Genomic DNA, 21,483 nt, shown 5'->3' with positions numbered 1-21,483 from the left:
TTATCCAATCTGGTGCTTTAAGTACAGGTGCTGATACAAGGTTTTCCTTCAGCTTTTGGAATAAACTTTCACACTCCTCAGTCCAGTCGAAACTGACTAACAAACGATACAGAGGTTGTGCAATAACTGCATACATTTATATGAATCTTCGATAATATCCGCAGTGTCCCATGAAGGATTGCACTTGTTTCGCATTAGTAGGCCTGGGTAGGTCTACTATGACATTGATTTTATCTAGGTCAGTGGTTATGCCATTTCTTGAGACAATGTGTCCTAAGATGCGGCTTTGCCTAATGATAAAAATGTAATTTTCCGGGTTAAGACAGATTTGATATGTTTTGCACTTCTCAAATACCTTTTGTAAATGGTCAATATGTTCATCTCGTAGAAGAGAGTGCACACAAAGATCATCCATATATATTTCTAAGAATATTCTCAGATATTCTTTGAATGCATACGTCATTAACCTTTGAAAGGTAGCTGGGGCATTAGTTAAGCCGAAAGGCATAACTCGATAAGCATAAATTCCCCATTCTGTGGCAAACGCTGTTTTGTGTTGATTCTCTATTGCAATTGCCAGTTGGTTATACCCGAAAAACCCTTCTAGAAAGGAATAAGCCCGTTTCCCGGCCACCTTCTCAAGTACATGTTCTATGATCGGCAAGGGATAATTATCCCTTATGGTGGATGCATTTACCTTTTTGAGGTTCACACACACTCGCAGCTTTCCATTTTTTTTGGGGACTACCACAATGGGTGATACCCAATCTGTATGTTCTATTTCATAGATGAATTCAGCATCCCCATCAGCTTATCAATCTCCTCTTTGATTTGTTTAGCAAATGTGTCATTATATGTATAAGGACGTTGTTTGCTAGGTTTGGCATCTGATTTCAAAGGAATTGTATGTTGGCATATCGATGGATCAACTCCTTTGAGGTCTTTGTAGGACCATGCAAACACATCTTTATACTTCTTGAAAAGTTGTGTTAACCGTTCTTCTTCTTCAGGCTCTAAATCAGTTGCTATATAGACCGGCTGAGGCTTCTCACCTGGTTCAACGAGGTCTATCCGTTTTGCATTTTTCGGTCCATCGTAAGATTCCTGGTTTATTCTTTCCCTGATTGGTGGTGTCATTATGATTTTTCTGTCCTGGATGGTGAATTTTCGATAGTGTGATGGTACATTCATGTTTCCTTTTCTTAACTCCTCCTTACCATCACTTTCTTCCTCAGTCGTCCATACCACTCGTAAAGACTGTTTCAGTTCTTCGTATTTCTTTTTACGCTCCGATTTGGTCCACTCTGGGTCTTTTGTTGTTTCTTGTTTTGATTTTTGAGATTTTGTTTCTGTTTTAGCTTTCCGTACTTGTTTTATTTCCTCTTGCGTTCTTTCCCTTCGAACTTTTGAGAATCTTCATGATATTTGGTTTTTTACACAATCCTCTGCTTTGACAAGCATTAGATAGTGAGTTTTATCTTTTATCTTGGGCATCAGGTTCTCTCTCCTTTTGTTTTTTGCTCGTTTTCTCCTATAGCGTTCGTGGCGTCTAGGGTGCTGATTGGCAAAATCATAAAACTTGATATTCTCTGTTTTCTTCCCACGCTCGCTTGAGCTGTCAGAACACTCATTATCTGCATCGTTATTCATTTCCAGATGCTCAGAGGAGTTATAAAACTCTTCTTGTTCTGGTGGTTCTACAATCTCATCTCCTCCTAGTATAAGGTTTACCATGTAATAGGGTAGCACATCATAGCCATCCTTATCGCAAAATTTTGTCGTTGGGCTATCTGTAATGGTACAGGCATCCAATGTTGCTAGTATGTGTTTCCATTCCAGAGATTCCAAGGCATCTTCAGGAAAAGGTTCCGAAATATAATCCTTGTCCTCAATCGCTATTTCTAAGGCGCATTCCTCTCTTTTTCAGCTCCCACAATGTGAAGCTCCACACATCCATAGCTCTTTTTGTTGCCCTAACTATATTGGGAGTTCTGACCTTGCCAATATAGCTGAATCAAACTCTTCTACTAGTGTTTGGTTCACATCCTTGTAACTATGGTCTTTCAAGTGAATTTTGGTTGTAGTCTCGCCATGTTTGAGGTGTATGTGGTCGTACCCCCAATCGTGGACCATCTTTAATTGCCGCATGAATGATCTTCACAAGATGATCTCGTAATTGTTCTTTTTGTCGAAATCGACTATTGCAAACGTATGCTCACACTCAATTCCGCACGAAGTGACAATTACTTTTTCTAAGAGTCCTAGAGGCTTTTCCATGAACCCGTCTGCCAATTGCAATTTCATTCTGGTAGCTCTCAAAGCCGGTTTTCCCCATTTTTTCCAGATTTCCTTGGTGGCAATAGCAACTCCTGCTCCACTATTGAGAATAGCTTTGGAAACTACTCCTTGGAATTCTACTGATAGCGTGGTGTTTCTATCTTCTCCCTCACAATACTCTCCAACCTTGTTTAAAGGTATTGGCCTAGTGTTTAGTTGAGGCATGTCCAATTCTTTGATCCCTTCTTGAAGCTTCGAGGTGGGGTCTTTCACTCCAAATTTTTCTAAGCATTTGCCTACTGTGGTCCACATGTTTGGTCGTAGCCTTAGGAGTTCCGATAATGTGATTTTACATGCCACCGGGGTGGATAGCAACTCAATCAATCCTTGTGAATCCATCACTCTGTTATAAGAAAGTCTTTGAGATGGGATTGCTCTCACCTCAGACTTGGCTTCATACTCTCCTAGGTAAGAGGGTAGAGTTTTTAGTGAGTCTGGTTGGCTGTGCCCCGAACTAATTGATCCCTAGTCTCCCCCTTGTGAATGCATATCAAAGTTCATTTGCGATCTTGCCTCAAATTCTTCAATAGGAGGTAAGATCTCATTTTCTCTTTTCTCGTGCTATTCTTGTGGTAACTCACCCGGTTAGCTTCGTTGGCCTCACGGATTTGCTTCCACAAGTCATCTAGACCGTTACAATCCTTACCCATTTCTACGAATGTTTTAGGCTGGAATCCCTCACTTGTCTCATCTGTTGTGTTTGGCCTTATGATAGGTTCTCCCCTAGACTCAGAGGCATTCGTGAGTCTTTCCTTTATTTCTACTTGTTTCTCTAACGTTGGTTTGATAGGGGTTGGAGCTGGTACTTCATGCCAACTTGCAGGTTTACCAAGCGGGTTTTCTACCAAGGATTGAGTTGTTTCAATCATCTTTTTACACATTTTCAACCTCTGTTTTTCTATTTCACCATATGAATAAGTTATCCATCTTTGCTCTTCGGTTTGGTTCTTTTTGAGTCTCGCTTCGTAAGCTTTTAGAAGTACATCTAACTACTCATTCACCTTTTCTTCCAATACTGATCCTGATCCTACACTTTTGGGTTTTGCTATTTCCTTGGTTGCTATGGTTGCCGAAGTGTGTGAGCTTAGGCTAGCTAGATCCTCTAACCGCTCTAATCTATCCTTTGTGTGTTTTAACTCCTCGGATAGAGCCGTTTGCTCTTGTTGTCTTCTGGCTTTCATACGTGCCTTTCTAGCTTTCCAAGTGCTTCTATGACTCTTCACTTCTGAACTTGGGGCATCGGTTTTTGGCTCTTCAATTATGGGTTCGTTCGTCAGTCTTTGAGCTTGGGCTCGTGTCACTGCGTGAATAGGTATTATTGTCTCGTTTTTTGACCCTCCACTGGAAGGCACTGCTTCCAGCATGTTCAAGGTAGTTTTTGCTCCTTTGCTTGGGTTCTTAGGGCAATCTGGAATTAAATGAGTAACTCCACACTCGGTGCAATATGCGTTGACTCTAATGATTTCATCATGAGGACAGTCTTGTAGCCAATGGTCACCACCACACTTATAGCAGGGTCCCTTAGGCTGTTGAGGTGTTCCTTGAGCTCCTCTTTGTTGGTATGCATGTCTCTGCCCTCCCATGCCTCCGTTGGCTATGAACAACGATGTTCGTTCATCCAAGCTATATCTTCCTTCTCGTGCTGCCTGTGTAGCTGTTGGTGATCCTGCACTTTCCATCATGCTCCATGGTTTTGGCGTTGAGGGTTCTTCCGGTGGATAATAGGCAGGATTTGCAGCATATCCATTGGGATCTTTATAATATGCATGCATAGGCACCAAGGCCTTCTCTTCTGGTTCAGTTATTGTTGGTGTGTATCTTATGACAACTGGTCGTAATCCTGGTAGGGGTGGTTGTTGCCCCAACACTGGTTGTGGTCTTTCTACACCTACAGGTCCTGGTAGGTTACCTTCTTGATACCTAGGCATTGGTGGAGGTTGAGGAGATGCTACCTGAGCCTGGGGAGCATAAGGTCTTTCTCTCACATACCCCTTGTTATAATAACATTCCTCCGTCCCATGGTTTGTCCATTTTTGTTCAATAGCACACCATTTTGGCTGTTTAGTCGGTGATTTGGCGTACAGGTTAATTTTTTTTAGCACTTCCTCTACAAACTGCTTCTGGCTTACAGCAGCTACTTCTCCTTTTGGTGCTGTCTTAGAAGACTTGCTTCCACTTTGTTGTGAGGATGAATCATCGTTGAGATCCTTGAATTCACCCTCTTTGTAGACCGCACAATTGTCCACAAGGTAAAGATCCTCCTTAGCTAACTCATTTAACGTCGTTCTCCTCTTCATATGGGTGAAAGCATGTTAACTTGTCATGATTTTTCATGTCCCGGACAAGGCTAACTAGCACAATTTTGACATATGCTAAATAGTACAATAACTTGAGCTACATCTCCAAGATCTATGACATATGATATATCAATAGAAAGCACTTGAAACAAGGAATCCAAATGTACAACCTCCGACAAATTTTGATATTATTTGTAAAAAATTTACTAGACGCCCAACTTCTCGAAGATGTGCTAACTTGAAACTGCTAACTAGCACAAAAAGCGCGACAGGTTAACATGCTTTCATCCATATGTAAATCCTTTTGGAGATCTGTATTCCTTAGTCCTTGGATAAATATAAGCATAAGTCTGGATTGAGTTGGCAATTCTTCCACAGGGCATAACTTAACATATCTTTTAGTCATAGGGCTGTATTTCGCACAGATTCCCCGTCTTTCTGTTTGAATTTATGGATTTGTGAGACTGTATTATGAGCTATCCCCCTTTGTGAGAATTCCTCGATAAACTCGTCAAACACCTCCTCCATAGACTCAAAGTCTCTACGCTCCACAAAGTCAAACCAAGTAGCAGGGTCATCCTCTAGGGTTAGTCCAAACCCTGCAAATTGGGTAGGGAATTCTAACACCTCTTCGACTCTAATTACACGCACAAAGGCTGCTACATGATCTCTAGGATCTCTGTTTCCCGTGTATTTCTTCTTTACCCATTTTTGCACGTGAGAAGGTCTAATTCTACGATGGTCTACAAATCTCATCATTGGATCTCCTCTTCCCAATCTATATACCTCTTTTGGCCTTCTGTAGTAGGCGGATTCCTCTCCTAGTGGTACTCCTAAGCCATAATTTCTAACAGTTCTTGCAAGAGATGGTTCATCCCTTCGAACTCGTTCTATGGATGGTCTTCCAGGCTCTGTTGACCCTTGAGTTTTTGGCTTACTCTTGCCTTGATACCTTGAATAGAGTGGTGGTTCTTGTAAATCCCTTAGCCCTCGTGCGGCTTGATAACCATCTCGGTTCCGGTCTTGTTCTAATGTTGCACTGTGTCGAAGCCATGCCTGCAATGATGGCTGAGTTGTTGGTTGGTTTTGGTTGTTGAATGTCTGCGGTCGGGTAGAATGTGAGGTCGCGTCATACTCTTCTGAAAAGGGATTTGTCAACTTGCTAGGGGTGTAGATGGCTCTTGGCACTTCTTTGGGGGAATATGTTGATGCTCCTAGAACTGTTGCCTTTTCTACCTCCTCTGGGAGAATACGTTTGTATTCTCGCCCGTACCTATCAACAAAAATGATATCCTTCCCCATAGCAATTTCAAAAGAGAATAAGTAAATAACCTTGTCTTTGCTTAATTCTTTTGGATAGGGTTCTTTGCAACAAAGGTAGAGACTATTCCCTCGCTCTCATGCTTGTAAATTCCCACGTTCTCATTATAGGTTGAGACCCTGGTTGTTTTCTTATCATACATATAAAGCGCTCTAGGTCGATCAATGTTTGGAGGCAGTTCTTGAGTTTCTAAAACCATTTTCCTTTTTGCTACGTTATCTCCATATCGATTGTAATCCTCAGGGTTACTAACTATCAGATAGTGGTTTCCCTTTTTGTCTCGGAATCTATCTCCATCATCATAGACTCGAATTATTTTTAGTCTCTGAGCAGATCTTTCTTCAATGCAAATACACTTGCATCCTCGATAGTCAGAATAAACTAGGGCTCCCCTTGAGTTTGTTCCTTCTAAAAATATTACAGTGAACTTGGAATCGTTCAAATGATTTAGGGAGGTGCTTCCTCCTTGCATTGGTCCATCATAGGTGAAACCTCCTGGCTGTTGACTACCCATCATGAAGGAGGATTTATCGGATGAAGTGTCAGTATCACTACCCTCCTCAATAATTGGTGCTAGTGGATCTAGCCTTGCCTGAGTTACACTCTCCTTGGTGGACACTAAACTACCTTGGTCACCTGCCACCTTTTGGTCTCTAAAAATGTATCTTCCCGATCTTAAATTCATCAAACTTAGCAATGCGAATTATCACAAATCCAACCACTCACCTAGCAAAGGATCAGTCTCCGCACAACTTGTTGCTTTGCTGCTGAATATACTTGTACACAAGCGTTTAATTTCGGCAATCGAATCAAAGCATCTAACCGCTAAGAGGTGATTTTAGTAATGATTGGTATAACTGGAGAGTTAACCTCAACCACTACTATATTTATACACTTACGATGTCTTTATTAGGTGTGCTAATCTGGAACTATAGTTTCCCTCGGATGTTGGTCAATTTACCTGAAAAGTCTTCATTCCGTCTTTGCTTCGTCAAAAGGTCAAACAAGGTCCAAATTCACTTCTAAAAGAAGTTCTGGAACTCTTAAATCAAATGGAACATCACTGTATAACCTCAATCAAATTTTCTCTTCACTAAGCTCTAGTAGACATCCTATGCGTAGGATGTCTATTGCTCTGTTTTGCCTGGATTTTTGCAGTATAGACTCCCCTTGATGTGTTGAGTCCACATCTATTTTTACTTTTTGATTTGGACACCTATAAGCTGGTCAATGGATCAGAAATCTGTTCCGACAGTGTGATGTTGGTCTGACTAGTCAAATCAACTCCAATTTGGACCAAAATTTAATAGGAGGCTTGCCTAAGGCTATACAACACCTTGCTATGCCTACAGACAATTTTTGGCTTCAAATTTATGCATTAGACATTCTACACATAGCATGTCTAACTGCTCAAAATGGATTCAAATGAAAAGCACAGACTCCTCTTGAGGTGATGATCACTTTGGTATGCTCAAAGCTGGATTTGAAGTGCCAGATCACCCAAAACACATCCTACGCGTAGGATGTCTTTTTGTCCTGTTTGACCCCAGACTTGTGCCACACCTTTACCTTGATGTCAACAACCTAGTGGTATGCTTAGATTTTGGTTTGGATTTCAAAAGACCCCAATTTTAGTTGTTCTAGCCTTTTTCAGTCAAAAGTGCTAAAGTCTGCTTAGAACCCAATTTTCTCACCCAATTGAGATGAAACCTCTCTCAGTCACTCAATATATGATCCAGATCATGCTCATGCAGGCATCCTATGCTTTTGGTCTTAAAATAATGCCTTGGCACAATTTGGGTAGGATGTCTAGCAATTTCTATCTATCTGGCCTTATCCTATCAAGATATGGTGAAATTTCCACTTTCTAGGTGAAAATAGGGTAAAACCAACCTTCTGAACACACTGGTTAACTCAAAATTTCAAAATTTCCACCAGATTAGCCTGTAGACATCCTACGCGTAGGACGTCTCCTGGCTTAAAATTTATTTTTCTCTTGACAGAAATGTTCCTGATGCTCTGCATCTCTATCAGAAACACTCACAGTAACTTTTGAACTTAACTTCAGCTTTCAAACACTCTTTTGCGTCTTTTACAACCTTGTGATGAACCTAACAAACAAGTATACATGCATGAAGTGCTCTAGATCATAAATCATGATATCCTACTTACCCTACTCCTACTCATCATGTGAAATGGTGATAATGGTGTTTCGGTTGCTTCCTGGCCTCTCCAGACTCTCAAGAGCTCCTTTCACCGCTTCTACCACTCAAAATCCTACTCTCTTCACCACAACTAAACTAAAAACTAAAAACTATCTAAGTCTACCTAAGTCTACCTAAGTCGAAGGATCTAGGGCAGACACATGCTCCCTAGACTCCCTCTAAGACCTAGAGAGTCCTCCACCCTCTGATCCTATCTAAATGTAAAACGAAACTCTTGGCAAGCCAAAGAATCCCTTTCCTCAAGGACTAGTCTCGGTCACCTACCTAGGGTTTTTGTCCCCGGCAGCGGCGCCAATGTTGGATGGATATGTCGCGACGAACGTCAGCACAGCGAGAACTCACTTAATAAGATTTGTCAGCTAAGGACGAAGCTTGACCCGTAGGTGCATGGAAGCAAGCATAGAATGTCAATCTACACTCGACCCCGATAATTCTTACAGAGGTCTCTACCCAATGTCTCAGCTACAGCCTTCAAGAGTGCTTAAGAGGAGGTTTCCTACAACGCTTCCAAGAGTCAAATACCCATCCAACGGTCTTGAAATGCCAGAGAACTTGAAGGAGACCCTACTAACACCAATAGGTCGCTCTCTCTAAGGTCCATGAACCAAAATCCCAACCCTAAACACCCGGTGCAAAATCACATAGGATGTCTGGACGAAATTTGCAGGTCGTCGTTTCCAAAAACTGAAGTGCCTAATGTGTAGCTCTACTCAATGAGAATGCGTGGATATGCTGAAATGCGAAAACAGATAACATATGCTCACCGAATCACCAGATGAAGCTCGTAGGTCGAGCTCGCAAAACCGGACTGTACGCGCACAATGTAGGTATTGGCGCGTAGCTCTCGTTGGGGCAACACGTTGCACTTCTTCGCACTCAATTCTGACCACCGGTGCGTGCGTAGCGTCAAGATGAAGCTCTCACTCTCTCTCGTACACAATATGCTCACTCACAGACTTCACTGTTTTTAAAAATGACAAAGGTTTTCCATTAAGGTCAAAAAGTGGTATAAATACCTTACAATCTCAAACCCTAATGTTCCAATTTAACCATCTACTCAATCTAAATGTCAAAACTGGGATACAAGCTGGAAACTTCTGTAAGCCCCAATTTTTACAAAAGTGAAATGTCAGGTTTTCTCAATAAATGAATAATTACAAAAAATAATAATCCGCCGAGCAGTCATTTTCCGTAGGGTGTGTCCAGCTTCTAACAAAGGGGTAAGGAGGACACTTGTCAAAAGACTATCCATGTACTTGAATGCATGCTGCATGTGATCGGCTAGGAGTAGAGGGGTCCAATGAGCTTGAAGCATGTAGAAAAGCTACAACTCACCCCAAGCAAGCAAGGGGGCTACTGGGGGGGATATACACCACACACACACACACACACACACACACTCATTTTGTGGATCGATTCTCACTTGGTGAAAATTGAGGAACTCCATCTCCTTCTCCAAGCTTGTGAGAAGTGAGAGCCTACACCAGCACTCTTGGCTATGGAATGCAAATCCAACCAAGGGCCATGCTTCAATGCTTAAGCTTGCCATCTTCTCCATCTTCATTACTATGCTATTATGTATGCTAGCAAGAAGAGTGATGATAAGCGAGAAATTATTTCTTTCTCCTATGGAACGTTTCTTCTTCATCTTCCCTATCCTCATTCCCCGCTAGCTCTCTCCACCTTCGAAGGTGTTTGAGGCCTTGGGACTGAGGCTTGGGATAGTTAATGCTTTCTACAAAGTTTATGTTATGCTTGTGATGCATGAAGCTTTTCATCTTCATTGCACCACCTAGGTCACAAGGAGCACAAAGACTATATTGTACCAAGTCTCTCTTGATGGGAGAAATTATAATACAAATGCCTATTGGAGGGGGGACCGGCTCCATATGAATCCGGTCCTCAACTATTGCCATGTTCTCTAAACTCTCTCTCTTGTAAAAGTATTGTTCACGCCAAGTTAACTAAGTACCATGTTTATGTTGCTACCATCAATTAAGTTCACCTGCTATGCTTACAAAGTAATCTCACAAAAGTGCTTCACCTAATTTCCTAATTCCGCTACTCTCAAAGTTCATAGACCATTTTCATTACATTGGTATTAGACATTTGGTTTCTCTTTTCTTGCTTAAGAAGATAGGTCCTTAAGTAGCCTATTAATGGTTGTTTTTGTTAACTATATTAGGGTAAGTGGGACTGAGATCTATCATCGATTTTGTTGAGCCCACTATGTGGGATATGGTGCACACCTAGAGAGCTTTGGTCTTAATAATGGAGTCTTTTTAGACTTGCCTACGGCTTTACTATTATTGAGCCATAAGAAGTCCGAAAGGAGCTATCTCTTGGCAACTTCACTATGTTAGACTCACTTCACTACTCTCTATAATTAACCAATTCAAGCCGTGGGTGTAGATACTTAAGTGCCTATTTTCAAAGGCTAAGAGGAGTAGCAACTAAGGTTTTGAATGTCCAAAGCATACACTAAGTAAACACATAAGTTTAATTAACATGGCTGACAATAACCAAGAGAGTAGAATGAACATTGATAACTTTGATTTTGCACATGAAGGTGCTAATGATGATGCCCCCATGTTTTTTAATTATCTTGTCACTAGGTTGCAACAAGCTATGGGCAACCCCGCTTTGCAAGACGAAGTTACTCAACAACTTTGTGCTTATGGGATTTCCTTTCCTCTCCAAGAGGAGAGAGAGCTTATGAGGCCTCTTGATGAGACTCCCAAAAGAAGACTCTCTCCCATACAAGAGGAGGAATACAAAGATCAAGAAAGTAATGAATCCCTAAATTCCTCCACAGATGTGGCTCCACGAAGAAGGCAAACTAAAGGATTGCCAACTCCTCCCAAGAGGAAATGGTTAACCCATAGTCCTTCTCCTCGTCACTCCGAAAGGAAGAGAGGAAACCAAGGAAGAAAAGGGTAGGAAAGAGGTCACCCTCTTCTCCTTCTTCTTCACCTTTCTCCTCTATTGATGAAAGCTATGGCTATTCTCCTGGAGTTTATAAGAGGGGAGGACATCACAAATCTTACCCTGCATGGAGAAGGTCACAAAAGCTCAAGAAGTTCAAAGACAGAGGAAAGAGTATCTCTTTTCGCACCTATGATGGCACCTTTGGTGCTACTGACAAAGTATTGTCCTTCATCCAACAATTTGATGCGGTCTTTGGAGACGAGGTCTTACGGACTCCTCCAAGCTATGCCATGTAGCTATGCACTTCCAAAAATCGGCTCATCAATGGTGGACTAACCTTCGTGGCAATGGTGAAGCCCTAAAGACATGGAAAACTCTACGAGTTTCCATCATGAAGCAATTCCTTGCAAGTGATGTAAAGGACAAAGTACTCACCAAATGGCAAATTTTGAGGTTTCTCTCTCATGAGTCTACCCACAAATATGTGGACAAGTTTTGGGATTTACATCTCAAGGCTACTATCTTTCAAAAGATAGACTTTACTGAGAAACTGAGCAAAAGCAAAAAATTTGTGCGGGATTACCTGAAGAGATGGTAAAGTATGTCGACTCTCAATGGCCCTTCTAGCCCCTTGTTGAAAATTGATGCGTGAATCAACCATGGTATGGTGGATTAGTTTGCTGATAGAAGGAATGTCAAGCCCATGGAAAATAAAGACAAAAGTGATGCAAAGGGAAAATTAATGCCCAAAATTCATCCCAAGGCCATTCCAACAACAACAACAACAATCGTTCCAAGGAGAAAGGAGTTTACAAAGGTAAAAATAAACTCTCTCTTGAAGAACTTGAAACTTTTCGCAAGGATCACAAATGTTTTAAGTGTGGGGAGCAAGGACATGGTTATCGTTCTTGCGCCAAAAGAAATTCTCACAATGAGACTCCTAGAGCTTCCACTATTGAAGCTCCAAAAGAGAACGCTCATTGCAAAGGATCACCTCTCTCATATGCTTGGGGAAAGGTAAGGGAGCATGATGCCTTCATCTTGTTTGACCCTTGTTCTACTCACAAGTTCACGTCAATGGAGTTGGCCACCAAGTTGGGCATTCAAGGTTTTGAAATGGGAGATGTTGTAACTGCCAATGCCGCTTTCAAGGGACAGCAAACCTCCGTTACTCCCTTGATTGGGAAGTTGAGGGTTCATGTCCAAGCTATGTCGACAAAGAAGACTTATTTATCTCTCCTCTCCAACATGAGGATGCTATCCTAGGGGTACCATGGTTCAACTGCATGGCTGTCAACATGAAGTTCCCTGAAAGGAGAATCTACTTCACCTAAGGGGGAAAGAATATGTATATAGATGCTAATGAGTCTGGTCATACTATACCACTTGTAAATCCTCTTGCTCTTGATAAATCAATGAAGAGCTCAGTTTCTGCATACATTATTTTTGTCAAAGAGTCCCTAAAAGGCCCTAATGTTTCATCAAAGGTAAATGAAAGGAATCAAGAAGAGTTAGAATTGTCCAACTTTCTAAAAGGATTTCAAGATGTGTTCATCGATGATATCCCTATGGACTTACCTCCAAAAAGAGGGGATGATGACCATCGAATTGAGCTCCTATCAAGAATCTCACCGCCTAACAAAACTCCTTATCGAGTTTCACAAGCTCAGCAAGAGGAGATCATGAAGCAAGTACAAGAATTGGTAGACAAAGGGATGGTGAGGCCTAGCTCCTCTCCCTTTTGTTCTCCAGTCCTTTGAGTGTAAAAGAAAGATGGTACATACCGCATGTGTGTGGACTATCGTGCACAAAACCATATCACTATCAAGAAAATATTTCCCGTACCTTGGGTAGAAGATCAATTTGATAAGCTACAAGGCTCTACCTAATTTAGTAGGATTGACCTTAAAAGTGGCTAGCATCAAATAAGGATAGTGAATGAAGATATCCTAAAGACCACGTTTCGTACAATGTTTGGCCTTTATGAATATCTAGTCATGCCTTTTGGATTGACTAATGCACCAACTACATTCAATCAATTAATGGAGAAAATTTTTAGACCCTACTGCAAATTCACTGGAGTGTTCTTTGATGATATCATCATCTACTCCAATTTCTTGGAGGAACACAAGCAACATATCCAAGTGATTTTTCAAGCATTAAGGGAGAATAAGCTTTTTCTCAATCAAAAGAAAATAGAATTTTTCCTTCAAGAGATTCAATACTTAGGTCATATTATCTCTCGAGATGGTATCCGTATGGATCCATCAAAGTTGGAGATAATAGAAGCATGGCCTAATCCAAGGAATCTACATGAGCTAAGAAGCTTTATTGGTATGTGTGTATATTATAGACGCTTCATAGCAAAATTCTCTCAAATAGCAGGGATATTACATGACTTAACAAAGAAAAACGTTAATATTCATGGATTGCTAAGGAGAAAAGTGCTTCTGACAAGCTCAAAGAGAAGCTTACCTCCCAACCAGTCCTTATGCTTCCGGATCTCTTAAAGCCATTTGAGGTTCAATGTGATGCTTGTGGTGATTGCCTTGGAGCAGTCTTGCTTCAAGAAGGGCATGCCATAGAATATGAGAGCTGAAGGCTCAACACGGATAAATGGGTCTTAGGCATTTATGATAAAGAGCTTTTATCTATTCTACATGCCCTAGACACATGGAAGCACTATCTATTGGGGACTCCATTCATTTTACGAAGAGACCATCAAAGTCTCAAGTACTTTATGATGCAAACAAAGCTTTTCAACAAACAAATGAGGTGGGAAAATTTTCTTTCGAAATTTAATTTCCACATTGCTCACATTGCTGGTAAGCACAATCAAGTGGCTGATGCACTTTCACGACGACCAAAAGTTAATGCTCTGTCAATAGCAACCCACAATGATCTATCTTCTATGATATATGAGTATACTACTGACCCTGACTTTAAAGACATAATGTCAGCCCTTGCTTTGGGGAAGAAAGAGGAACCATTCACCTTGTAGGATGGTTATCTTCTCCATGGCAATAGGCTATGTGTTACCCACTCCCTTCATGAGAAATTCATGTATGAATCCCATGCTCCTCCCTTTGCTGTGGGGCATAGAGGCATTCAACCTACTCTTTGAGGAGTAGAGACGTACTTTTATTGGCCTACCAGGAAAGTGGACATTCAAGAGTATGTTTCAAAATGTGTGGTATGCCAAAAGACCAAGTATGATAGAGGGAAACAACCTGGATTACTCTAGCCATTGCCAATCACTAATTCACCATGGGAGAGCATATCCATGGATTTTATCTTTGGATTACCCAAGTCTATCCATGAGAATACTGGAATATGGACAATAGTCAACAGGTTTAGCAAGCAAGCACACTTGATTCCTATCAAGAAGACTATTAAGGCATGCCAAATGGCAACTCTCTTCATATCCCAGATTTTCAAACACCATGGATTGCCAACATCCATCGTGTCAGATAGAGATCCTAGAATGACCAGTAATTTTTGAAAAGGTCTCTTCAAAAATCTAGGTACAAGATTGAATTTCTCTTCGGCCTATCACCCACAAACGGACAGCCAAAGTGAGATAGCCAATCTTACGATTCTTGATCTACTAAAGACCTATGTTACAGAAGTAGATCAACGCTCACAATGGGAAAAGTACTTACCTCTTGTAGAGTATGTGTATAATAATACTATCCATACTTCTATAGGAAAAGAACCTTTTGAAATCATAGAGGGAAGACCTAAAAGTCCCTTGCTACTTAAAGTACATGGGAAGATCTTTGCTGCCGATGAGTATAGCCGTGACTTGCAAGCATCTTTTCAAAAGATTAAGGAGGCTATATCCATCTCCCAACTAAGGCAAAAAAGCTACTGCTGACAAGAACAAAAGGGCCTTAACATTCAAAGAAAATGATTGGGTCTTACTTAAGTTTCCTAAGGCTCGATTGAGGCAAACGACGGGCAAAAATCCTACGGGCCATCAAAAGTATTATGCTAAACTAGCAAAAAGATACTATGGTCCTTTTCAAATTTTGAAGCCAATCAATGAGGTGGCTTATCAACTCAAGTTGCCTAACCATTGGCTCATACACAATGCTTTTCATGTGAGCCTACTCAAGCCCTACAAAAAAGAGCCTCCAAATGAATACATTATTGAAGACCCTCCCAAAATCGAAGACCAAGAAGAGGTACTATAACCCAAAGCTATCCTTTGGCGTGAAGACAAGGTACTACAACATGGTAAGATTATCCGACGGTACCTTATTAAGTTCAAAAATTATCCTTTTGAAGATGCTAGATGGATGCAAAGAATTGAGCTTAAGGATAGTATGAACCTTGTCAACGCTTACATTGCTACATTAGAGTAAGAAAATGTACATGTTTCTTTTAAATGATCAACGTTTTTGTCTTATAAGACTAATTCTCTCTTTATTGCGCACAAATTTAAGTAGTATGCATACTAAGAATCATGTTTGTGATGACGACGTCTCTCAAACACCGTGTAGAATTGTCACTCTACTTGGGAGAATGAAATGGACTAAAGAGCAGACATGCTTGCGGCAGCTATGTCTCTCAAGTACCAAATGGATTAGTCATCCATCTTGGAATGATGTCGTAGGGTAAAAAGGGATCCTCTACCCACTAAGACAAATTGACTAATGATTATGGATTTATGTATTTTACCTCATAGTCGAGGACGACTATGATTTCAAGAGAGAGATAATGTTATTAAATATAATATCTAACCAACCCAAATGATTTTCTCATATTAAATTGATCATTTAATGTGGGATAATAAACGGGAACAAGGGTTAGAATATAGACATGTGCTTACGGATCTATCTCAACACGGGGATGATGGTAAAGGGATCCAAATGAGAGATGGTCTGTCAAAGAGCAAGGTTAACTAATGGAGCTTAAAAGACCTTAGGATTAGCTTCATTAAAGACCTCCAATGGCTAGTGTTAAAATTCCTTTGACCTTAGGCAAAGCTAGGGCTGAGCTTGAGGTGGAAACCCGACCTAAGCTTTAGGTGCTTGTCGTGCTTGATGACTAAGGTGCTTGTCATGCAACGTTCTAGTTCTTTTTGGAGCTGTACCCTCATCATCAGATGTAGGATTGGCTCGGGTCCTTTTAGATGCCATAACTTTTTATCCTTATAAAAAGGGCGTCTAATCATTGGGTAAATTATCCAAAAGCTAGACTTAACCCTTGTATTCAACATCTAGGTTAAATTTGTAGTTTTAATTGATAAATTCTTGACCTAGTAATTTTTTATTTGCCTATATAGGTATAACTTTTTCCACATCTTTCCTATGAGTTTTCTAAGCTCTCCTAATTTTCTTATAATTTTCTATATCTTTTCCCTAGTTTTCCCATCGAATTTTAAGCATGGAATCTACTTATTTTGAGCTTAATATTTATTCTATTTACTTTCTCTTAAAGATTTTATTTTCTCAACTTTGTATCATTGATTTTCACTTATTGTGATTTTCCTAAAAACTTTTGACCGCAACGTCTATTTATTTTAATTAATCTTTAGCTAAAAATAGCACTTTTTTTAATCAATTAAAAGATTCTAAATAGACTAATTAATTATGGTATAATTATCACAAGTAGATAATGATATTTTTAACCTTTGGCAATTATCTTTTAATTTTTTTAACTTAATTATCTAATTTTCATATTTAAATTTTAACTAAAATTAGTATAAGTTGACTTAGATAAACATGTATACTAATTATCAACCCTTGACATAATTATCACAACTTTTTTTATCATGTATTCTAACTCTGAAAAATAGCATGTAATCATCTAACATGATAAACTAATTTCTCCCTTTAATTTTTAGCTAAAATTAGTATAATTTGATATAGATAAATATCTGTACTAATTTTCAAACCTTGACATAATTATCACGGCTTTTTTCATGTAATCTAACTTTGATAAAGACCATGTAATCATCTAGCATGATTTACTAATTTCTCCCTTTAATTTTCAGCTAGCATTAGTATAATTTGACTTAGATAAATATCTATACTAATTTGTAAACCTTGACATAATTATCACGGATTTTGTATCATGTAATCTAACTTTGATAAATAGCATGTAGTCATCTAACATGATTTACTAATTTCCCCCTTTAATTTTTAGCTAAAACTAGTATAATTTAACTTAGATAAATATTTATACTAATTTTCTAGCCTTGACCTAATTGTAACGGCTTTTTTATCATGTAATATAACTCTGACAAATAGCATGTAATCATCTACCATGATTTACTAATTTTCCCCTTTTATTTACCTTCAAAAATAAGGTTTTTTGACTAACATAAGTAGCTACATTGCTTGTCTGTGACTAAGCTAATTATCACGATTTTTTAATAATGTGTGTTCTAAATTTGAAAATTATCTCATAGCTATCTAATCTAATTTACTAATTTTTTCCTTTAATTTACTCTCAAAACATGGTTTTTTGATCAAGATAATTAGCTAGATTACTTTTCTCTCAATAAGCTAGCTATCACGGTTTTTTAATAATATATTCTAACCCTCAAAAACAAAGTTTTTTCTATTAATATAATTAGAGAAACTATTTTTTTGTGTGGCTAAGCTGACTATCACGGCTTTCTAATGATGTATTCTAACTTTGAAAATTATCTCAAGGCTGTCTAATGTTATTTAATAATTTCTCTCTTTAATTTACCTTCAAAAATAGGTTCTTTTGACTAAGATAATTAGCTAAATTAGTTTTCTATGGCTAAGATAATTATCATGGATTTTTAATGATGTATTCTAACTCTGAAAAATTATCTCAAAGCTATCTAACTTAATTTACTAGTTCCCCCTTTAATTTACCCTAAAAACAAGATTTTTTGACTAACATAATTAGCTAAATTACTTTTCTGTAGCTAAGCTAATCATCACGATTTTTTAATAATTTATTCTAACTCTAAAAATTATCTCAAGGCTCTCTAATCTAATTTACTAATTTATTCCTTTTATATTTGCTCAAAAATAGATAATTTTGGCCTAATTAATTAGATAAACCATGATTCCATGATCCTAACCATGATTCCTATCTCTGATAATTACTATGTAATTATCTAAGTAATTTTTCTAACTTCTCCCTTTAATTTATAGCTAAAAATATATAATTTTAGCTTAATTAAATACTTAGATTAATTATCTATTAATGAGTAATTTACCCCGTGTTCTTAGTAGTATTTTCTAGTTGTGATAATTAATTTACGAATTTTTGAGCTAATTAAATAGATTTTCCATCAATTTTTTGATTAAAAATGGCTAATTTTTGCTTAACTAATTACAAAAAATAAAGAGATAATTTTCCTAGCATCTTGATAGTCTAATACTACTCTCATAATTATCTTATAATTACCATTAATTTATGATAAAAAAATTTAACTTCAACCCTATTATGGCTTAATAATTAATTAGATTAATATACTTGATCTTAATATAAGTAGTGAGCAAAATATTAAGAATTAAGAGAGTGTAAATAAGTTTAATCTTCTTAGTTTATTAGATTAATTAAAAAATATAAGTAATTAGCATAATGTTGCTAATTAAAAAAGGATTAAGCTAATTATCGTGGATAATCAGCTAGAGGTTTGCTCTCTAGTGATTTTTGGGTAGAGTTTTCTCCCTATGTTAGATAGAAATGGTTAGGACTCTGAGTTTGTTTGAAATCGTGAAGCAAGGGTCTTATTTATAGGTTTTTGGGCACTCACAAGCTAAAAATGACAGTAACTTGCATCCCAAGGCAGCCCTACAGCTCCACAAGCACCCCCTGCTGCTAATTCCAGTCTCAGCAAGTTCATTACTGCCCCACACAGTTCCCCCAGATACACAAAATCGATTTTTTGCTATTATCTGACCCTTTTCATGATTAATTTTGGAAATATCTGGAATTATATGTAATTATCTAGGGATTTTATGATAAAATCTTTTGCAGTAATGATTACCAAAACCTTACAATTTAATTAATAAATTTAATCAACAAAGCAAACTTCCAGGGGCCATAACTATGTTAGTTTTTATCAGAATTTAGTTCAGAAAATTTCTAGCCCGGGGTTTACTGTGCTTAAGATTCCAAAAATACCATTTTTTATTGCTTTTGAGATAGTGTTTTTACCTGATTGCCTGGTCAATGCTTTCTCCTAAAGCTTGAGTTCATTCCCGATAGCTAAAAAGGTGGAGACCTTACACGCGACATAACAAGGGTGACACTTTGGGGTCGGGATCCCTTTCGAAACAATGTCCGCTTGGCTATGATAATTGAAGCAATGGGTTTGGGTCCTTGATACTACTACATGATGAGGTCGAGATATCATGGGTTCTCCGAGCGAGTCTTTCTGCTTGCACAGTTTCTTCCTCATCAAAAGACATATCTTTACCCTCACTTTGATTTTCCTTTTAGAGGGCCCTTTAACTTCTCACCTCATACTCGAGAGATCAGTGCATCAATTTCACAGCAAATTCTTCCTATGGAAGAAAGGCCTAATATGTATCCCGCTTGTGATAGTTGCTTTTGTGATCGTGTGATGGATGAGCTTGTTGACTTGTTAAAAAAATCCATCTTCATTGCATCCATTAATAAATCCATCGTATATTAAGATCTTGGTTCTTGTCTTAAGTCCTTCTTTCTCTGATTTTTCTTAATAAACATAGTTAAATTTGTTCTTGGCTTCCTATACATGGTATTTTGCAGAACTCCCTGAGAGAGATAAAAATATGGGTAAACTTTATTCACATATTCATTTTGCATTTCCATACAGTTTGTTGAGTTACAAAGGATAACACTAATCTTGTTATTATGTAGCAAAAATAGTCAGGTTACATTGCTTGGGTGATAGAAAAAGTTAACAAGACGGAGCTTGTATTCATTGATTAAATTGAAAAGATCAAAAGGATCATAAAAAGTGAAAAACACATTACAAAAGGTGTGAAAATTGAGAAATAAGGCATTCTAAATCTTTCCATGAAGCATCTTCAACAGAAAGAAAGAGCACTTTCCTTGTTTAGCGTATAGCTAGGCTTTTTCTAAGAGTTTCCATAATATGGCATACAAGATGTTCTTGATCGTATTGGGTGTTTGAAAATATGAGATTGTCATCAAAGAAGTCCACAAAAAAATCATCTAGATCTTTTGTGAAAGGTCACTCATGAGACAGTTAAAGGTGGTAGGGGCGTTACCCATCAGGCCAAAAGGCATGACTGGGAACTCATAATGTCCAAACCTCATATTGAAAGCTATTTTTGGGGTAACTTCTTTGTTTTAATCTCAACTTGGTAATAGCCTAATCTGAGATTGATCTTGGAGAAATGTATGTCATCCTCTTCTTTTAGTTGAGTAGACACATCATCACCCGTGCCTGAAAATGAATGTGGCTGCACAGATCTAAGCGGGACTTTAGATCTTTGTCATATCCAAAATCCTCTATGAGTGTTGTAGCAAGCGACATTTGATTTGGTACAGGGACAACTTGAGGTGATGGTGGCGCTCGTGTATCAAGAAGCACCGAATTTGCAGTGTTAGCTACAGGTGAGTCCCAAGCAGTTCTATTTCTTGGGAGTTTAGATGGCATATTGTTTTTGGTTGTGGAAAAAAACCACTTCTTCTCAGCAATAGATTCATAAATATCACAAATACACAAGGTCTCTTAAAAAGTCAGAAATTTCAAAAGATGGATTCTCTTTATCACGTCCAAAACTACATTTGGGAAAAGAATTAACGCGATAAGAAAAAACACTTCTTTAGCATTGTTCTCCCATTTTATGCTTTTGAGAGGACTGTCCTTGAAAATCCTAGGGCTAACAATCATGAAAAATACAATATTATGGACTTGAATAAAATTTGTCAAGATTGGTTTTTTTTTTGGAAATATATCTTGACATCTTTTTGGATCATAAGCTTGGTGATCCCTTCTTTGGTTTATTTAAGATGATGAAATACTTGAATAGACGTTTATTAAGTCTTTTGACCGATTGATTAACTTTAACTACTCTTCTGCCTTGTACTTGTACCTTGTTCCCTTTAATTGTAGGCAAATGGTTCCATTCCCTTGATTGCAGTAACTTGTTTTTTGTTTTTGCTCACCACTCCATCCTTAGAATTTCTTTATATATATATAATGTTTCCATCTTGCATACACAAAATTGAATGAGAACTAGGATGAACTTTTAAGCTGGAATGAAGGTCTATGTCTTCTTTGTCTGTGAAAATAGTGGACCTACTAGCCCCATGATGCTCTCAACTCCTTACCCATGGTCCGAGCCTCAAGTCAGTGTAGTCTCTTAGTGATGAAACTAGATTTGAACTCATCTTGAACAATATTTTTTTTTGTTTTTGTTTC

The sequence above is a fragment of the Adiantum capillus-veneris genome, chromosome 7 (genome assembly GCF_014529385.1).
Source record: "Adiantum capillus-veneris isolate H3 chromosome 7, ASM1452938v2, whole genome shotgun sequence".
NCBI classification, from domain to species: Eukaryota; Viridiplantae; Streptophyta; class Polypodiopsida; order Polypodiales; family Pteridaceae; genus Adiantum; species Adiantum capillus-veneris.
Note: the sequence above shows the minus strand (reverse complement) of the source record.